The sequence below is a fragment of the Chrysochloris asiatica genome, unplaced genomic scaffold, assembly GCF_000296735.1.
Source record: "Chrysochloris asiatica unplaced genomic scaffold, ChrAsi1.0 scaffold00157, whole genome shotgun sequence".
Lineage (NCBI taxonomy): Eukaryota > Metazoa > Chordata > Mammalia > Afrosoricida > Chrysochloridae > Chrysochloris > Chrysochloris asiatica.
Window position 1 is genome coordinate 5,190,723 of NW_006408675.1, and position 13,987 is coordinate 5,204,709.

The 13,987-nt window shown below is 41.7% G+C and overlaps 1 pseudogene; it reads left to right on the forward strand.

The window, feature by feature from the left end:
* Positions 1-7,413: 7,413 nt before the first annotated feature.
* On the forward strand, positions 7,414-8,230 carry LOC102818684 (annotated as a pseudogene).
* The last annotated feature ends 5,757 nt before the right edge of the window (positions 8,231-13,987 follow it).

Below are 13,987 nucleotides of genomic sequence, written 5' to 3' on the forward strand. Positions count from 1 at the left end.
ACAAGTTTAGAATTTTAAACAAAAGACACCACCTTCAAGGCTCCTTCCAGCCATAAGAGTCTGATACTTTGTCAGAAGTCTGATATCTGGCCTGCGGCATCTCATTCTGAATTTCTTGCCTGTTCTTTGGGGCCACCCTTATTTCACTAGCAGCCTATGTAAGAGTGAACTAATGAGTTTTAAGTCTTTGTGTTGTGTGTGCTTTCTCATTGCAACCCTATGTGACCAAGTAGTATTTGCTCCATAGGATTCCTTAGGGTTGCTGAGTCAGAAATGACAGGATGGCAGCAGGCTGGCTGGTTGGTATGCAATCTTTACAGAAGCAGTTTGGCTTGGTGGGTTTGAATCGTCAACATCTGGGTTAGCAGCTGGGTGCTTAACCATTACTCCATAGGAGTTCTTTACAAATCTTTCTAGAACCATGGATTTGATGGAGTTCAAGCATCTTTATATCTTGACTTTTTTTTTTTTTTTCCACTCTCATATTCACTGTGGTTTAAAGCATTTTATTCCACCATTAGCCACTATTCTTTGAGGTTTGTAGTAATGTCAGTGAAACAGATTGTTACGCTGATGTTGTTTTGTTTCCTTTTGAGTTTTACTTATTTATGTAGTTGAAAATATACCTAGCAAATTATACACCAATTCAACAGGTTCTACAAATAATTTAATGGCATTGATTACATGCTCAGTGGCACAACCTTTCTTGCCCTCCTTTTCTGATCTGTCCCTCCCTCAAGGAGCTCTGGTAGCTTAGTGGTTATAAATCAGGCTGCGAATCGCAAGGTCAGAAGTTAGAAACTACCAGCTGTTCCGCAGGTGAAAGATGAGGCTTTCTGCTCCCGCAAAGATTTACAGCCTCGGAAACCCTGTACAGGGTCTCTATGAGTCGGAATCGACGCCACGGCACATCACCACCACCATCACCATAGCATCTACTCTCTGCCACCAAAGGCTCAAGTTGCCATTGTCCCTTTGATCTCATATTTATAGTTCTTAGAAGGGCATAGTGTTCATAGTAAACTGTTTTCACTAGTTCAGTTACATAATTGATTCATTTTAAGAAGACTTCAGGGGATATTTTTGGTTTAAAATTTTTAAATTGTCTCAAGGTAATCATTTTAGACATTCATCCATCCTTCATGGCTCCAAAAAGTCTAGAATCATGAAAACTTGAAATTCTATTCTGTATTTCTCTCTTTTTAATCAGAAGTCTATGGAATCGTTGATCAAAATACTTAGTAATGGCAGTTGGGCACCATCCAGTTCTTCTGGTCTCTTAGCAATGAGGGCAGTTCTTGGAGGCATTCCCTTAGATTTTGAAGGGAAGTCATTAAATGTCACCATGACCTTGGAGGCTTTAAGTTCTGCCTGTGCCATACTCACCAGGTGGAGTCCATTTAAAAGCTTCATCTCATCCATTCCTCTGCTCTTGTCTCTGTGGACAATAAAACCTTTTCTCAGGTATCTTTTGATTTTCACTGTGAAATATTGCTTTTGCGAAGTTTTAAATGAAAAAAAAACAACAACGCTTTTGAACAGCTATGTATCAGGCATAGCTCTACACATGAAAATATAATAAACTCTTCAGATAAGGTTCCTTGTTATAATTTAATCACAACTTGCTTTTTTTTAGGCCTAAACAACCTTTAACATGCTTTTAAGTTTGCTACCTCCGGTCAGAGGACTTCAGGCTCCATGAACTCAAATAAAACCAATATATTAGGATAAAAAACAGTACAAGTGGGTCACAAAGGACCCCCTTGCCTTTGTCTGCATTGAATCTGTCCTTAGAAAGGAGTTGATGGATAAGCTTGCAACACTTTGTCAACCCTTGACAAAAAATAGGACTGATTTTCTTTGACAAAGGAAGACAGAAGCAATAGATTTTTGCCCCTTATAATGCACTGAGTTTTAGAAATTATTTTGAAGTAGAGTTTACAGTACAATTAGATTGAAAATCATAGTGTCCTTCTTCACTCAAATGACACATGACCTGCAAACATACTCAATAGCTAACTTATAAGGCACATGCAAAGGCCTCTCTCTCAGCCTGCCCTGCTCATACACACAGCAGAGCTAGACTGAGCAATCCTCAGGGTCAGGGAGCAATCAGAGGGCCCAAAGCAAGTTCAGGCCTGACGTATCTGAGCTACGAATGATTGTTACTTATTTCAGGTAACACAAGGGACACAGCTTTTCTGTTCTCTGCCTACTCACAGGTGGGTGGAGGCAGCCTTGAGTGCATTACAATTCAATCGCTAAAAATGAGCTCTTCTTCAGTTTCATGCTAACCTGCAAATGTGACAAGATGCCTCTTGCCAACAAGGCAAGCCACAGAGTGATTTGGTAGACCAGGAACTGCAGCTGTACATACCACGCTCTTCCTGACCACCTCGTGTCCCACCTACCTGCCAAGGGTTAGGGATTCTACTTCTGCCCACACATCATACACATATGTGTACATGTACAAACACATAGAGGTACACACACATTTCCAGGCAAGAACAAGAGCTAGTCATGATGTCTATCCACAAATTATGCAGTGTGATGACAACTAAAGGGAACAGGGAAGGGGACCCTATGTAGCAAACAAAAACATGCACTCTCAAAATCTTTAGCCCTGGGTTCCTGCTCCTTTCACTTCTGGGCCAAACTAATACTAATAAAAGTGGTTTGCATTTCTAGTCTCTATCCCATGTCCAATCAGAGCAAAAACAAAAAAAGAAAATGATTGGTATGTTACACGATACAAAAAGCATTTCTTTATTATGTCAAGTATTGATTCACTCACTACATGCTAGGTAATGAGCTAGGCATAAGAAAGAGAGAGAAGGAAAAAAATAAATAAATACATGCTACTTACTATATGTGTGGGGTCCTAGTATGGCGCTGTGGGCTAATGCGTCAGACCACAAGGTCATTTGAACTTCAAGGTTGGTGGTTCAAGCTCACCAGCTTCTCCTTGGAAACACTATAGAGTGTCGCTATGGGTCGGAATCGATTCAACAGCACTTAAGAACAACAACTATGTGTGGTGCTGTGGGATCAGCACTGGACTGCAAGGTCAATTTGAACCACAAGGTCGGTGGTTCAAACCCACCAGCTGCTCCTTAGAAACCCTATACAGGGTTGCTATGAGTTGGAACAGACTCAACAGCACTAAACAACAACATCTGTGCCACAAATTAACTGTGTGAACTTGGGAAAGTCATTAAACTTCTCTGGGTCTGAACTGCCTCACCTGTCAAAAAGAGAGTAGGAATCTGTAGTATTGCCTTTTGCTGAGATCATCTTAAAATTCAAAAGAAATGGGGGGAAGGGATGAAGGAAGTATGACTTTGGTGCCATGACAGGGAAGTTGTTCTATTCAGTGACAACACTGTCCAGAAGGAAGAATTAGAAAACAGTAAATAAAGTAACACCCACCTCAGAATTAACTCAATTCCAATTGGTTCCCATTTTTGTTGGTGGGGTAAGCAGCCCCATTGTTAAAGGAATTAACTACATGTGGAGATCCTATTCAAAAAGAGCTCATTTACGTCTTCCAAAATGAGAAGTCTTTCTGCCTATGTAGAAATCTTGGGTTGTGCAAATGGCTAGCATATTTGGTTGCTAATTGAAAGGTTGAATGTTCAAGTCCACCCAAAGACATGTTGGAGGAAAGCACTCATGATTTATTTCTGAAAAACCAGTCTTTGAAAACCCATTGGAACACAGTTCTACTATGGCACACATGAGATCACCATAGGCAGGAATTGGCACGATAGGAACTTGTGTTTCCACCTGGATAAGTAAGTAAGGATTTCTCCTCCTGCTCTCGCTAGTCTCTGTTTAGACCTTCAAGTGATCCTCTGTTTGACATATACAAAACTTGCTGTTTCAGAAACACTCCTTCCTTAAATAGACCAAGGGACTGGATCAACCTGCAGAAAGGGATGATTCTTGAGTTTTGAGGGTTTGGAATGAAAGTGGAGCATAGGGAAAAAGAGTGAAGCCCTAGATGGTGGACCATGTACTGGTTTTGTGGGCCTCTCTAGGCAAACTACAATCTTGGTGTGTCTCCTTTTCCTCATTTTTACAAAGGGACACCTTAGGAATTTGTCATGCTTGGGTAATGATTTATCACTTTCAAAGTAACCTCATGAATGGACGGCTCTCAACTAATTGTGCAAATTAGCACCTGCCTTCCTAGGATACATTGCTACCTGGTAGCTATGACTATGACATAGGGTCCATGAAGATGTGATCGGTTCAGTTAACATGAGTTCATATTGACGGGCTGGGTCCGAATCCAATCTGAGTAACTCTTACAAAAGAGATGAGATAGAGAGAAAGACAGAGGAAAAATTCATATGAAGATGCAACATATCCTCTGGGGAGACATAATGCAATTCAGAACACTCTGTGAGACAGGTAGATGATAAAGAAGACAGGTGCTAATGTGCCCAAATCTTTGAAGCATTAAACATGTACTGAGGCAGATGTGAGAGACGCTGGATGCACTGATTTAGCATTTTGTAGGTAATTGACTTTGTAGGTTGTTGTTGCTGTTGTTAAGTGCTGTCAAGTCGGTTCTGAAACATAGCCACCGGAGAGCAGCTGGTGGGTTTGAACTGCTTACCTTGCTATTAACGTCCAGTACTTATCCTACAGCGCCACACCTAGCCTAGCATAAATGACTGGCTCTTCCACTAGTTGTCTGTACCCCTTCAGGATGAAACAGCAATTTCTTTATTCCCCAATCCAAGAGAATTCTGAAAACTCCTTGCTGTATTGTGCCTTGAAAGTCCTCATTAGCAATGCAAGCACTTCAGAAGACAGTGAGTGACTCATAAAAAGACCAGAAATAGCACTAAGAAAAATTGCTTTTATGTAATTTTTTTTTTTCTCAGAATGTCATGCTGTGAATACTTATCATCTCAGCAGAAACATGTGGGTAAGACTGCATCTTCCAAGGCCTGCAGGGATGCACTGTCTCCTTGTCACTGTTTCACAGCCTCCGAGGGTCACCAGCCATCTGAGGACATCTGTGGACACACACCAGGGGAGTGAACAAATGAAGGGAACATCTGAGAAGTGACGCCGATTTTCAGTCGCAATAGTGTTGCTTCCATCTCATATTCAAGGGCCAAGCAGTTGATGCTTAGGGTTTATTTTTTGTTAGTTTGTTCTTTCTCCCCAACATTCTTGTGATTATTGATTGTGTCTGAATCTGTTTCAACCCCATGTACAGAAAGAAACATTACCTAGTCTTACGCAAGTTACCTTACATAACAATCGCTGTCTTCTGAAGTTATTCTCAACTCTAAGGACCCACAGGTTGAAATGCAAGAGACTTAGATGTAAACAGTGATATCTTCATTTTTGGATTTCGGGTATGGTGCTGTTGGTCAGCACTGGACTTAAAACTATAAGGTCAGCAGTTCAAACCCACCAGCTACTCCTCAGAAACCCTATACAGGGTCACTATGAGTCGGAACTAACTCGACACCACCTAACAACAGCAACATCTTTGTTTTAATATGCCCATTGCTTTTACATCTATACATATATAATTTTTTAAATAAATGTTTTATTGTGAATTGTGTGATAGTTTACATGGGAGAACAATAGTTTTACATTCATTCTATTGTATATCGTCTCAATGCCATGGTTACCATCCTGTCCATGCATCATCACCCAACCAAAGGATATACCTTGAAAGCCTGCGCCTCCCACTCCCCCCACAGTCCTCAGCCCCTTTCCCTCTCTGGATCACAAGTCCCCAGCCACTCCATCTCTTCATGTCATCTTCTCTGTCTCCATCTCAGGCCTTACTGCTTCTCTGGGTAGGGGCCTGCTCTCCGTTCTTCTCCATTGATGGTCCCAGGGCCCTCTGCTCCTGGACCGTACATATATAATTGTGAGAACAGAACATTCTGATGAGAGCTGCCTGAGATGCTCTTAACGTACTCATCCATTTATCCCCATCAGTCTGCTGCTGGACATGACCTAGCTCTAACTGGCAGCACATGTATGAATGTTCTCCTCCAATGTTGGCTGTACATCTTTTTGAAGCAATTTCATCTTATTCATCGCTTATTATTGTTCAACTGAGAACTTTGTCCCTTATTTCCCCTTTCTATTCAGAACATAGGCTGCTATTCTCTCCAAATCACAGCAAACTTTTAGAGTTGTTATGGGGCCAAACCCCTCAGCTCACCACCTCGCACCATGATGAATGAATCCTTTTGAAATACAAGCCTGAAGTGTGAGCTATTTTATTTTGAAGGGCCCCAGCTTACATCTTTAGGCAATGAAGAAGGGATTTGAGTGGGCACTCACAGGATTTCTGATCATGTAACAGTTATATCATTTGGCTAAATGGTGTTAATCAAAAGTAACTGTACATTAATATTTTTGAATACTTCTCCCTTAACAGCAAGAACAAGAACTAGTCCTCAGAGAGTCAAAGATTCTAGGAAAATGTAGAACACCAGTTACATAATTTTTTTTTTTTTTAAACCAAGTATGTAGAATGCTAATCTTTCCAAGATTGGTCATCCTCTGTGGTGCTGTGGTCATTGCTTAATGGGAGAGGCAGCATGGAACAAGAATCCAGGTCCCTGAGGCACTGGCTGGATCTATTCCAAGGAAGGGAGGTCCTTCTACTAGGTCAGACCATTCCAGGCCACCAAGGTGGACCATGATCAGCCTTTGCCATGACTTCTAAACTTGTATCCATTTAATCTTTCCTCCTATACAAAGGTTTTTCATAGCCAAGTCACCCTTTGGGGGTCCTTTAGGAGCCATGTGTTAAACTCCAGCGTCTGAGTTATCTCCCAAGGGACAACTGATTCCAGTAAACTTCAGGAAATGGATCTGTTCTTTACCACTTGAAAGTAGCTTCAAACCCAGATCACTCGACGCTTGTCTTTATTTCTCAAATAGAGTTGAGCAAAGTCATGGGGCACCTGCAGGCATCCTGCTGCTAGATGGTCTCTGGGCAGAAGTCAGAACTGTCCAGGGTAGAGCCTCTCCCTGCAACAGCAGAGGAACGAGCTGGTACGGTTCTTTCACATGGTGTCTTGTGGCCTGCCTTCTAATTACTCCTGGAGGTGATGGCTTTGGTGCAGCTTTCAGAGGTGCCCTCTCAGCGGAATACGGCCTCATTAAGGAGCATTTCCAAGTCTAATCCTCAACTATCAATGCCCTTCTGAGCTTGAGTAGGATTTAGGCATAGAGTGCAAATGATGAATTAGCTCAGCTGCTAAGCAAAAGGTTGTAGGTTTACGTCCACCCAAAAGCCCCTCAGAAGAAAGGTCTGGCAATCTACTTCCAAAATAAAGGGAGCTGTCCTGGGCTCTAGCGATATTGCTAAGACCCGCTGTTGTCGCGGAGGCCGCCGCCTGCTCAGGTCCCATGCCAGACATGGGGCTGCTGGAGCTGTGCGAAGACGTGTTCCGCACCTCCAACCTTTACCAGGTGCTGGACGTGAGGCGCGAGGACTCGGACTGAGAGGTCCAAAGCGGCTACCACAGGGTGTTCCTGCCGCTGAACCAGGACTGGGTGGGAGAGGACCACAAGGTGGACGCCACCCGCTGTTTCCAGATCCTCGGGAACGTCTATTCGGTTTTAAGTGACAAAGAGCAGAGGGTAGAGTACAATGATCAGGGTGCGGTGGACGAGGACTCCGCCGAGCTCACCCAGAAGTAGGACTGGGAGACTCCGCCGAGCTCACCCAGAAGTAGGACTGGGAGATGAATTGGAGGGTACTCTTTTAAAAGATATCTTTAGAGGACATTCGGGCTTTGAAACGGCATACAAAGGTTTGGAAGAAGAGTTGGATGGTATCAAACAGGTCTACCTGGACTTTAAGAGTGACATGGGTCAGATCATGGAGTCTGTGTTGGTGTGCAGTACACAGAGGAACCCGGTATAAGGAATGTCATTCAACAAGCCATTGACGCTCGAGAGGGCCCATCCTCTAAAGCCTTTGTCAAAGAATCGAAGCAAAAGATGAATGCAAGGTAAAGGAGGGCTCAGGAGGAAGTTGAAGAAACAGAAATCAGCAGGAAAGGGTTAGGGCTTGATGAAGGGATAGATAACTTGAAGGCGGTCATCCAGAGCAGACCAAAGGATTGGCTAAAGGAAATGTACACTTTTCTGGCTCAGATGGAAACAAAGTACTACAAACCTTCCAAAGGAGGAGGGAAAAAAATCATCTCTCAAGAAAGAAAAGAAATAATGGATTTTTTTCTCCTCAAATGTTCATAGGATCTAATTGCTACCTTTAGAAACCAGAGAAAATTTCTCTTTCCAGCCCAAATTGATCAGATCAATTATGTAAACCAAGCAGGAACCTCTCAATCTGACCTTAGTACTTTTGAAGTTCACCTGATATTCCGTGAGATCCTCATATAAAGGCATTTAATGGTGGATGGTGGTTTAAGGGGCAGGGGCAGAGGCAGAGGGTACATTTCCTGACAGCACTTGCTTTCTTTGACCTCCTGCAAATGGAACTTGGTGTTAAATGTGGTTCTGTCCATACTGCCTTTAGCGGTTGCCATTTTGTCACAAGAGTAAGTTGTAGATTATGCAGTGATGTACATGTTTGTTAGATCAGGTCCTCTGCTAGGAGAAGTAGGAAATAGGGAGACTTCATTGTTGATGTTAGCTGCTGTTGAGTTGACCCCTACTCATGGAGACTCCATATGCAAGAAAGGAAATGCTGTCTAATCTGTGTCATCCCACAACTCAGTGGCAGATCAGACTGATTTTCCCAGTACCTAGTTGTCCCTGTTCATCTCATGCCTGCAGGGTCGCTGTGAGTTGGAACTGACTCAAAGACACTTAACAACATACCATGCTTGCAGGGTTTTCACATTTGCTTCTGCTCAAGACTAACTCCTCCCCAACCCTGCCCTTTTACCCAAGTATGCTCATCCTACACCTTCTTCAAATAAGTGCCTTTAATTGAAAAGCAAATTCAGGAGCAATCTTTGGGCAGACAAACTTTCAATACCTCTAGAGTCCCCTTTGCATCAGGTAAAGGAACATCCACTTCTGAATTAGAGATGAAGGGGGTGTTCTTTTTTGAAGGGGAAACTTCTCAGAGCAGATTTTCACACTGGATAAACTTGCTGGGAATGCCCCCATCAGACCATTCTGCCCACAAGCATTTTTGGAAACACAGCCAAATCAAATGACCCTCTGTTTAATAGACACAAAATTTACTGTTTCAGAAACACTTTCAACGTGATTTTTGTTCCTTTAGATTTCTTGTTCCAATGATTTTACCCCACCGAGAAGTGGAACTGAAGTCCTGGTGTGGCACTCGGGTTAATATGCTGTACTACAAAGGCAGTTTGAACCGGAAGGTTGGGGGTTCAAGCTCACCAGTCGCTCCTCAGCCCTATACAGGGTCACTATGAGTTGGAACCGACTCGAAGGCACTTAACAACAGCAATGGAACTACTGAGTATTCAGAGAACGATGTCTTCTGCCCTGAGTATGACATTCACAAGGTAATGCCAGGCCCCAGAAAGACACAGAGCTGGCGGGTGTGTGATAGTTCTGCCCATGTTACCTATCTATATTCATTAGACATCACTGACAACTTCATTCTCCTTGAACTGTGGAGAAAGGATTTCCCAGCAACATCACTGGAGACTGTCCCCTTCTAAGGCACAGGCTGGAATTGACAGGGTGTTACTGTCAAAGGTTAGCGTGAGTCTATTGTAGGAAAGTTGCTAAGGCAAGAGTGGAGTGGTGCAATAGTGAGACCTTTCTATCTTCTCTTAGAAGCACTTCAAATTTTCACAGAATAAAAATTATATGTAAGCTATTTGGAATTCTGAAAGCCATGGGATTTCTGTCTTTTTTTTCTTTAAAACAAAACAAAGTCTTTCTTTCTCTAGGACATATTAAGCATGTGTCTTTTTTTTTTTTTTTTTTTTTTTAGAAATTACTTTGTGGGTACAATCTCACACTTACCCTTCAGTTGTTTATGGGCATGTTGCTTATGGGCATGAATGTATGAGTGCACTATTTGTTTTAGTGTTTCTGCAGGGTATATTTCAATGACTTTAGACGCTAAGGCAGTTAACCTTTTCCCAACCACTCAGTGATTCTCTTGTACTAGACTGAGTTCTTTTCTCTGGCATGTTTTAAGAAAGAAAACGTACAGAGGCATTTCTATTCCTATCACATGTTATCCAGGACCTCTTGTGGGATGAGGTTTTAACTCTTTAACAGTGGCCTTTTGATAGCTAAAAATTTGATGTTCAGCAATGAATGCTTTTTGAGAACTCCAAGTACACCAGCTTTGCAGTTTTTTAAACAATTGGCTCTTTTCTCCGGGCCTGTTTGTCATCTCACTTGGCTCCCCATTGAGACATGAGACAGGCCCTCTGTTTCTGTTTAAGTAGAACAACTGACATTTATGGCCCGGCTGGGTATACAGAGGTGGATTGACTATGTCAGGCTTTTAGGGGACTTTGGCTTATTTTGGTGTTGTTTCGGTTGAAAATGTGATAGGGGTTTGTCATACGTTTGCTTGATCTTATTTCAGCCTCCCTTATACAAATCTTGGTGGAAGAGTGAAAGCAGAGCTTCACCATATGTATTGAACTTGGAATTAGAAACTTTAATCCTTGTAAAAGCAGCATTGTGTAAATGCATATTGCAACTACTCACAATAGATTCAGACAGTTGACAAAAACATTTCATTTTCCAGTTTAATATTCAGTTCACACAATCAAGCATGGTAGTACTTTTGAATGCAGAGTTCCCCCTGAAGTTTCTTTCATCCTACGTTTATTTTAGTTGACTAAAATCCCAGAAGCCTGTATGAAGTTAAACCAGATGTTTTTCATTTACGTACACTGCACCTGATGGTCAGAGACTAAGCAGGTTTTCTGGTGGGCAGCTGTTTGCTCACACGCTCAGTGTCAGTATGTATTTTACCTGCAGAGAACAAATAAAAGGTTCCATTTACTCAGCACTTCTGTGCTTCACACTTTAGATTCATTTGCTGATTGTCTTAGTTATCCAGTGTTGCTATAACAAAAATACCACAAGGGGATAGCTTTAAGGAAATTTCTTTTCTCAGTTTAGGAGGTTAGAAGTCCAAATTCAGAGTTCTGGCTCTGATGGAAGATCCTTGTCCCTTTACAGATATTCCAAGGTTCCTTGGCAATTATGTGGTGCGTGTCTTCCTCTCTTTCCTGCTTAATCTTCTCATTTATATATAAAAAGGCATTGATTTATGCTATACTCTACTTCATTGTGCCTCATTAACGTAATGAAAATGAATCCCAAATGAGATTATAATAACAGTATACCAAATCCAAAACAAACCCTCTGCTACTGAGACCATTCTGACTCACAGTGAGACCACAAATGTTTATGGTAGTAGATAGCCTCATCTTTCTCCTGTGAAGCAAGTGGTGGTTTTGAACCACCAACCTGGGGGTTAGCAGCCTGACGCTTAACCCACAGTACCACAAGGGCTCCATAACCGAATGTATAGGGATTAGAATTTATAACACATATTTTGGAGGAAAATAATTCAATCAATAACATTGATTTGTTGCTTTTTTTATTCTTACAATTTGTTATCCTTACAATAGCTCTTCTTAGTAAGACCATCAGTTTGTTTAGAGAAAACTAAGAAGAAGAGAAAAAAGAAAAAAGAAAAAAATTAAAGTACTTTTATACGTTGAATTGTATTCCCCTGCAAAAAAAATATGAACCAAACATTCCTCCCACAACCCTCTCTACTCATCAGTTGGATTTGATAATCCATGCAATGGGCAAACAGACAATATTCACAGTTATGAGGCTTATTTGGGAAATTAACAGATTATAATACAGGATCAGAAAATACTCAGAACACAGTTATTCCAGTCAGTTGCTGATAAATGCCTATAGAACACACCACTCCACCATAAGCCTCATCCTGAAAATACTGTCCCTAGCTCCATGGCTCAGCAAACCTAACTCTGCCACTTATGTGTCTGGAGGCACCCCACTCTTAAAGTAATCTTCCTGCCCAAAGTCAAGCAGTTGTACTTGTTCTGTGGACTAGGAAGCCCACTGCTGTTTCATGTTCTAGATCTTGGTTCTGCTGCTGCTACTTCTCTGCCACTCCCCTGGTGTCACAGATTTCTGTCCCTGGACTGAGGAGTTTCAATGAACTGGGATATCAGGATCCAAAGGACATGCTCCACTCTGGCTCTTTCTCCTTGATGGTAGTGAGATCCCTCCTCCTGCTTCTGAGATGGTTTATTTTCTACTTATACTAGAGTGCCAAGTTTTTACAATAGCAATGAACAGCTGAATCATGTCATCCTATCCCACCTTCTCTTACCCAGACCCAGCAGAGCAGAAACATTTGGTATAAGTTACAGACTAAGGCTATAAGAGACATTACATAATTCACTACACCACAGACCACACTCTGGCACTTCTAGTCATTAAGCCTTTCATACATGATGGATTCAATTTACCCACAGCATTTTAACTGTAAGCATACCTATGAGAGCTTGTAAGCCAGCCACTTCATGCCTTTATCCCCACTCCCACTCCATTTTAGATGTCCAATTTCTAAATTGCCTATCTCTATCAACCCACTACTCTCAGGAGACAAGCATGTTCCTTGATGTAAAAAATCTTCTGTTCTTCTTGGAATTTTAAGCATCTTCATTCATAAGCACGGTCCAGTACACAGCAAGCCATCAATGTTGCAGCAATTGACACTAGTTCAAACATCTCTTTCTTCAGTTGGTTGGGTTCTGGTCAATTGAGCCTTAACCATCCACATTAGGTTAAATGGATAATAACTGCAAGCTTGGGAATCCACACACTTCTCCCTGCCCTTCAGTTCAGCAGGCTTCTTCATTCACTCTCAGCATCTGAGGAGCTAGATCAGTGCCCATAGGTTCAGCAGTCTACACAACTCCCTAAACTTCAAACCAGCTAGCCCTACCTCATCTAAATATCAATAAATTTCTTCATTGCTGCATTCTCCCCACTTTCACTTATCAGGTTACTATTTGTGTTGTTGAAAAAAAAAAGAAGTATTTGCAATGAACGTCGTTGGTTTTGCAAAATTCTGTCATGAAACTCCTAGCATTGTTTCTGTCACCAAAGCAATATTTCCCAACTACCAATCCTTCCTCTTTCTTTCCAACTTTTGTATTTTAATCATCAGTATTGTCAATGCATCTTGATTGCATATTTGATCAATTACAGACTGAAGAAGTTGGTAGAATTCTTCTATTTCTTCATCATTGCCTCTAGTGGTTGGTGCCTAAATTTGAATAATAGTAGTGGTATTAACTGGCCTTCCTTGTAGGCATATGTATATTATCCTATCATAGATAGCATTGTATTTCAAGATTTATCTTGAAATGCTCTTTTTGACAATGAATGCCACACTATTTCTCTTCAATTTGTCATTCCTGATATAGTAAGCCTTATGATTATCGGATTTAAAATGGCTAATACCAGTCCATTCCAGCTTATTAATGCATATGATATCAATCTTTGTGTTCCATTACATTTTTGACCACTTAAAATTTTTCATAAACTCATACTTAATGCATGCCATATTCCAATTATTAATGGATTTTTGCAGTTGTTTCTCCTCATTTTGTGTCCTGCCCCGTGAGTAAATGTTGTTGTTGTTGTCAGGTGTCATCGAGTTGGAACCGACTCATAGCGACCCCATGCACAGCAGAACAAAACAATGTCCGATCCTGGGCCAGCCTCACTACCGCTGCCACACTTGAGTCCATCAATGATGCCACCTGGCTGATCCATCTCATTGGGAGTCTTCATCTTTTTCTCTGACCCTCCATCTTACCCAGCATGAAATCCTTTTTCAGGGACTGGTCCCTCCTGACAATGCGTCCAAAGTAGGAGAGACGAAGCTTAGCCATCCTGGCCTCCAAGGAGCACTCTGGCTGCACTTCTTCCAAAACGGATCTATTGGTTCTTT